This window comes from Bison bison, unplaced genomic scaffold (assembly GCF_000754665.1).
Source record: "Bison bison bison isolate TAMUID 2011002044 unplaced genomic scaffold, Bison_UMD1.0 scf7180017862978, whole genome shotgun sequence".
In the NCBI taxonomy this organism is placed as follows: domain Eukaryota; kingdom Metazoa; phylum Chordata; class Mammalia; order Artiodactyla; family Bovidae; genus Bison; species Bison bison.
The window spans coordinates 67864-75043 of record NW_011493550.1 but is presented as its reverse complement, the minus strand read 5'-3'; the positions used below and the strand labels follow the sequence as shown (position 1 = coordinate 75043).

The 7180-nt window shown below is 44.9% G+C and overlaps 1 protein-coding gene across 1 annotated transcript in view; it reads left to right on the top strand.

Moving 5' to 3' along the window:
- Nucleotides 1-7180, top strand: part of DHRSX (dehydrogenase/reductase (SDR family) X-linked) — a 121841-nt gene that overhangs the window by 75471 nt on the left and 39190 nt on the right. The window contains exon 5 of the transcript XR_824659.1: nt 2463-2552. The gene's annotated coding sequence lies outside the window, so the exon portion shown is untranslated. The remainder of the gene's footprint in view (nt 1-2462; nt 2553-7180) is intronic.

The following is a 7180-nucleotide window of genomic DNA, read 5'->3' as shown; positions in this document are numbered from 1 at the left end:
TGTGGGTGGATGATTGGGTGGATGGATGGTTAGATGGATTTCTGGATGGATGCATAAGTGAATGGATGGTGAATGGACGGATGGATGAATGGGTGGATAAATAGATGAATGGATGGTGAGTGGTTGGGTGGGTGGATGGATGGGTGGATGGATGGTTAGATGAATTTCTGGATGGATGCATAAGTGAATGGATGGTGAATGGACGGATGGATGAATGGGTGGATAAATAGACGAATGGATGGGGAGTGGTTGGGTGGATGGATGGATGGATGTTTAGATGTTTGGATGATTTGTGGCTGCTGCTAAGGTGCTTCAGTCATGTCTGACTCTGTGCGACCCCAGAGATGGCAGCCCACCTGGCTCTGCCATCCCTGGGATTCTCCAGGCAAGAACACTGGAGTAGTGGATGGATGCATAAGTGAATGGATGAATGAATGATGGATAAATAGATGAATGGATGGATAGGTAGATGAATGGATGGTGAGTGGATGGGTGGGTGGATGCATAAATGAATGGATAATGAATGAATGGATGAATGAAGGCATGGATGAATGGACAGATGTATAAATAGATGAGTGGATGGATACGTAGATGAATGGATGGTGAGGGGATGGTTGGGTGAGTGGATGGATGGATGGATGGATTTGTGGATGGATGCATAAGTGAATGATGGTGAATGAGTGGATGGATGAATGAATGGATGGATAAATAGATGAGTGGATAGTGAGTGGTTGGATGGGTGGATGGATGGTTAGGTGGATTTGTGGATGGCTGCATAAGTTAATGGATGATGAATGGATGCATGGATGAATGAACGGATGGATAAATAGATGAAGGGATGGTGAGTAGCTGGGTGGGTGGATTGATGGATGGTTAGATGCTTTGATGGGTTTGTGGATGGCTGCATAAGTGAATGATGATGAATGAATATATGGATGAATGAATGGATGGATAAATAGATGAATGTATAGTGAGTGGTTGGGTGGGTGGGTGGATGGTTAGATGGATTTGTGGATGGCTGCATAAGTGAATGGATGGTGAATGGATGGATGAATGCGTGGATAAATAGATGAATGGATGGTGAGTGGTTGGGTAGGTGGATGGATGGATGGTTAGAGGCTTAGATGGATTTGTGGATGGGTGCATAAGTGAATGGATGAGGAATGAATGTATAAATAGATGAATGGATGGCGAGTGGTTGGGTGTGTGGATGGTGGCTCATTCCAATGGCACAAGCCTCTCGCCTCATTTTCCAAAGTTTTCCTCTCTGAGGTTTTCACCAGGCTCCATCCGCCTTGAACAGGCAGCTGGCCATGTCACCTTGGCAGTCTGGGCCATTTGTCTGCTTGAATAGCTGTTCGGACCCATGGAGTCTCCAGCTGGCCTTGTTGATCCCTTGCTGTACTTCCAGATTCACTAACATTTGGGTCTCGGGGTCTAGCTTGGCCAACAGTACCCTGCCCAGCCCTCATTAATGAGGCCACAGTGCAACCATCCACCACAGCAGCTCAAATACTGACATATTTGGAGTCTTTGATTTTCTGTTGTGCCTCCATGGGTCCCATGGGCAAGGGAAAACTTCAGTCCCCTATAGCCATGTCTGATCTGAGCAACCATATCTAATCTAAGCAACCACATTTGATCTGAGCAACCGTGTCTGATCTGAGCAGCCATGTCTTATCTGAGCAACCATGTCTGATCTAAGCAACAGCACTGTTTTTAAGTTTCTCTTCCAACACTTTTCCCCAGCACGTTTTCCTCGCACAGTTTGGGTGGACCCTTTCTCTGACTTCTATTTGAGTTCAGTGTCACACAGGCACACCCTACTTCTGGAGTGGGGAGCCTTTCCCTTCTCCAGGGGATCTTCCCAACCTAGGGATCGAAGCCAGGTCTCCCACATTGCAGGCGGGTTCTTTACCAGCGGAGCCATCAGGAAAGCCCAAGAAGACTAGAATGGATAGCCTATCCCTTCTCCAGGGGATCTTGCTGATCCAGGAATCAAACCTGGGTCTCCTGGATTGCAGGTGGATTCTTTACCAGCTGAGCTACCAGGGAAGCCCTACTTCTAAAGCTACTGTTTAAAAATCAGTGCATGGGGCCACAAGAGTGTTTTACCTTCAATGTGGACACATCAGAGATGGCTCATGCCTGTCATTTTTCTCAGAAGAGCAACATAACAGAAATGAACATTTCTCTGCCTCTGCTTATTCAGGACAGTCAGTTCCTCCAGAGAGAAACCAGTATCTGTTGAAGGGAACGTAAAGGACAGAAAGAGACCTTATTGTCTTCAATTTCTCTTAATTGATTCCTAAGGAACCACACTGTGACACACGACAAATGAGGGTAGGGAGGTGAAACTGCACAGAAATCATGTAGGAGGCTCAAGCCAGACCAATTTGTTTTGAGGCCACTTAGAGGCTGTCTCACAAGGACATGCGATCATCACTTTTCCTTGTTTTCAGGCCACCAAGGATGCTCCACCGCCCGGAGGAAAACATCCGTCAGATGACTGTCCTTCTGGGATGAAGAAAAGAGGAAGACAGTCCTTTCAGGTCAGTTGAATAGGCTCTGACGACTCGCCATGGGGATTCAGAACCTCGTGGATAATGGTGGTGGTGCTGATGGTGGTGGGGATGGGGATGGGGATAAGAGGATGAAGGTGATGGTGGTGATGACACACAGTGGTGATGATGTCAGGTGATGGTGATGATAATAGTGATGTTGCTGATGACAGGATGAGTGTGATGGTGCTGATGATACGATAATGGTGATGCTGTCCTGTGATAATGACGATGGTGATCTTGGGGATGACGGGATGAAGGTGATAGTGTTGATGATACGATAATGGTCATGATGTCATCTGGTAGTGACGATGATGATGCTGGTGATGAAGGGATGAAGGTCATGGTGTTGATGATGATCTGATAATGGTGATGGATGTCCTGTGATAGTGACGATGGTCTTGGTGATGAAGGGATGAAGGTGATGGTGCGGATGATGACATGATGGTGGTGACGTTAGTGATGATGGTGTTGACGGTGACTTGATGATGATGGTGTGACGATGATGGTGATGGTGGCGATGATGATGGGATGGTGATAACAGCATGAAGACGATGATGTTTCTCACACAATAATGGCCGCGATGTTCACATGATGGTGATGATGATGATGCTTTTGCTAATAAGTTATGAGGCTCAGAGCATCAGATCATACACAGTTGAGTTTGGGTTTTCATCAAGGATCTCCTTGGTCTTATTTAACATGACTTAAGGCTATCTTTAGTTGTAGCATGTGGGGGTCTTTAATTATGGAAGCTAACTCTCAGTTGCAGCATGTGGGATCCGGTTCCCTGACCTGGGATCAAACCTGGGCCCTCTGCGTGGGGAGCAGGGAGTCTTAGTCACTGGACCACCAGGGAAATGCCCCCCCAAAATAAAAAAAGTAAAAAGTATATTCTGGCTACTTCCAGTTTCCCACCTTACATTCACTCTTGCTTTTTTATTTCTAAGTATTTATTTTAGCCCTAGTACTTGTGTTAATTTTGTGTCTACTTGTCTTGACCATCGTGTCTGGCTATGTGGTCAGACATTATTCTGGATGTTTCTATGGGGGTGTTTAATAGACGAGATTAACCTTTAAATTGTTAGACTTTGAGTAGAGCAGATTGCCCCTCCATAACATGGGTGGGCCTGGTCAAATCGGTTGAAGGCATGAATAGAAGAAAAGAGTGCTCTCCCCAGAGAAACGTGGAATTTGTAAGCAGACGTCCTTTGGACTTGACCTGAAATGTCATCTCCTTCCTGGGTCTCCAGCTTGCTGATCTACCATGCAGATTTTGGACTTGCCAGCTTCTGTAACTGCATGTAATTGCATGGGTCAATTCCTTAAAAAAATCTCTATATACACACACACACACACACACACACGTATATGTTGTTGTTGTTCAGTCACCCAGTCATGTCTGACTCTTTGCAACCCCATGGACTGCAGCACACCAGGCTTCCCAGTCCTTCACCATCTCCCAGAGTTTGCCCAAGTCCATGTGCATTGGTTGGTGATGCCATCCAGCCATATCCTCTGTCGCCGTCTTCTCCTTCTGCCTTCAGTCTTGCTGAGCATCAGGGTCTTTATACAGGGGCTTCCCAGGTTGTAAAGAACACGCCCACCAATACAGGAGATATAAGAGATGTAGGTTTGATCCCTGGGTAGGAAAGATCCCCCTGAAGGAGGCCATGGGAACCCACTCCAGTATTCTTGTCTGAAGAATCCCACACACAGGAGTCCAGTGGGCTACAAAGGGTTGCACAGAGTCAAAAACAGCTGAATCAACTTAGCAGGCACACATGCATATGTAAACACACACAAACACATATACACACACATGTACACACACACGTATACATGCACGTACATATTTACACACGTACAAATCCTGCATATACACTTATGTATATATACATATACTGTATAGACACATGCACACACACACATGACATACTGCACACACACATACACACACACACACATATATGCATGTTCTGTATATAAACATATAAACATATACTGTGAACACATACGCATATATACACACACATATACACACGTGGGCTGTATATGCACGTGCATGTGTACACATATACACACACGCTATGCACACACACACGTATACATGCACGTACATATTTACACACGTACAAATCCTGCATATACACTTATGTATATATACATATACTGTATAGACACATGCACACACACACATGACATACTGCACACACACATACACACACACACACATATATGCATGTTCTGTATATAAACATATAAACATATACTGTGAACACATACGCATATATACACACACATATACACACGTGGGCTGTATATGCACGTGCATGTGTACACATATACACACACGCTATGCACACACACACACACCGTGTGTACACATATGTGTGTACATACATGCACACGTATGTTGTGTGTGCACGTACATGTGTACATATGTGTACACACTATGCACACATATATGTATACATACATATAGTGTGTGCACGTGTGCTGTATGTGCGTGTGCGTATGTACATATATACACAAATCCTATATATACACGTATACACGCATGCATACATACCCCGTATACGCGTATACATGTACTGCATATTCATGTATACTTACATATACTGTATATACACACACACATGTACATTATGTGCACACATATACATAGGTATACTGTATACACACATATGTACCCATGCACATTCTGTTCATTCCTTTTCTCTGGAGAACTCGAATACGATCACTGCAACATGAATATTAAAATAATACATCTCCCACGCACAATCTAATTGCCCCGCCATTCTGAGTCTTTTGTTTAGTAATTATGATGTGCAAATGTGTTTGTAATTATAGCGTTCTAATATTTAATTTGATACTCATTCGTGAAAATTTTGCGTATGGCTTTGCCCATTAGTTGTGCTGACAGCCTAGCGTCTTATCCAATGCAACGTGCTCTGTATCCAGCCGCCTATAAAAACGTGCTGTGGTCGCCACCTTTGTGCTCTCCTCCTCCTCATAATTGTATTATTTGCTCAGAATAAACCCGATTGACAGGACTTGTTGGTCACACGGTATGGACATTTGGCATTTTGTTGACACCAACTGTCTTTGTCCCTTTCTTTTCCGCTGCTAGAAATCAAGCTATGCCTTTGGAAGTGGAGTTGCCCCGTTACACTGCGAGTTAAGTGTCAGTCGCTCAGTCGTTTCTGGGTCTTTGCGACTCCATGGACCGTAGCCCACCGGGCTCCTCTGTCTATGGGATTGTCTAGGCGAGAACACTGGAGTGGGTAGCTATTCGCTCCTCCAGGGGATCTTCCCGGCCCAGGGATCAAACCCAGGTCTCCTGCATTATATGCAGATTCCTTACCATCTGAGCCACCAGGGAAGCCCTTAAATTACAAGGCACCAGTTAAATTTGCATTTTTTTAGTTTTTATATTTTATTAAAAAAAAAAAAAACATTTGTTTATTTATTTGGCTGTGCTGGTGTTAATTGCAGCACATGGAGTCTTTAGTTGCACCGTGCGGGATCCAGTTCCCTGACCAGGAATCAAGCTCGAGCTCCCTTCATGGGAAGCGTAGAATTAACCATGGGACTACCAGGGAAGTCTCTGAACTTTTTATATAAATAACAGTTTTTTTAGTATAAGTACATATCAAATATTGCATAATAAACAATACATGCTGCTGCTGCTGCTGAGTTGCTTCAGTCGTGTCTTACTCTGTGGGACTCCATAGACAGCAGCCCACCAGGCTCCCCCGTCCCTGGGATTCTCCAGGCAAGAACACTGGAGTGGGTTGCCATTTCCTTCTCCAGTGCATGAAAGTGAAAAGTGAAAGGGAAGTCGCTCAGTCGTGTCCGACTCTTAGCGACCCCATGGACTGCAGTCCACCAGGCTCCTCCGCCCATGGGATTTTCCAGGCAAGAGTACTCCCATACAATATTTCAGACAAGTAGTTTATCTAGTAAAAGTATGTCACATGCTATGGTTGTGACTTACTTATACCAAAGAACACATATTTGTTTTTTTAATCCGAAATTCAAATGTAACTATGAGTCCTGTGTTTCAATTTGCTAAAGCCGGCAACCCTGTTTGAAACATTTGTCTAAGACCTAGGACCAGGCTGATGAAGCTGTTACAATCAGAATATTCCATACTGCTCAGCACTTTGCAATCTGACCTTTGATGGAATCTTTGGAGTGAGTGAACTCAAGGGCTAGCATTTTTTGAGCGCCGCTGAGAACCCCTTGCAGAGAGGGCAATAGCAACCCACTCCAGTGTTCTTGCCTGGAGAATCCCAGGGACCGGGGAGCCTGGTGGGCTGCCGTCTATGGGGTCACACAGAGTCGGGCACGACTGAAACAACTTAGCAGCAACAGCAGCAGAGAACCCCTTGAGGAAGCATAGACCAATAACTCGGGAACATATATTGAGTGTGGGTGTGTATCAAGCTAGGAGAGAGCCAACCAAGACTGCTTAGCTTAAAATTAACAAGTATAGCTATATTTAACGTGGAGAACCAGCAAGGACCTGCTGGACACCTCAGGGAACTCTGCTCAGTGTCAGGTGGCAGCCTGGATGGGAGGGGAGTTTGGGGGAGAATGGATACTTGTAAGTC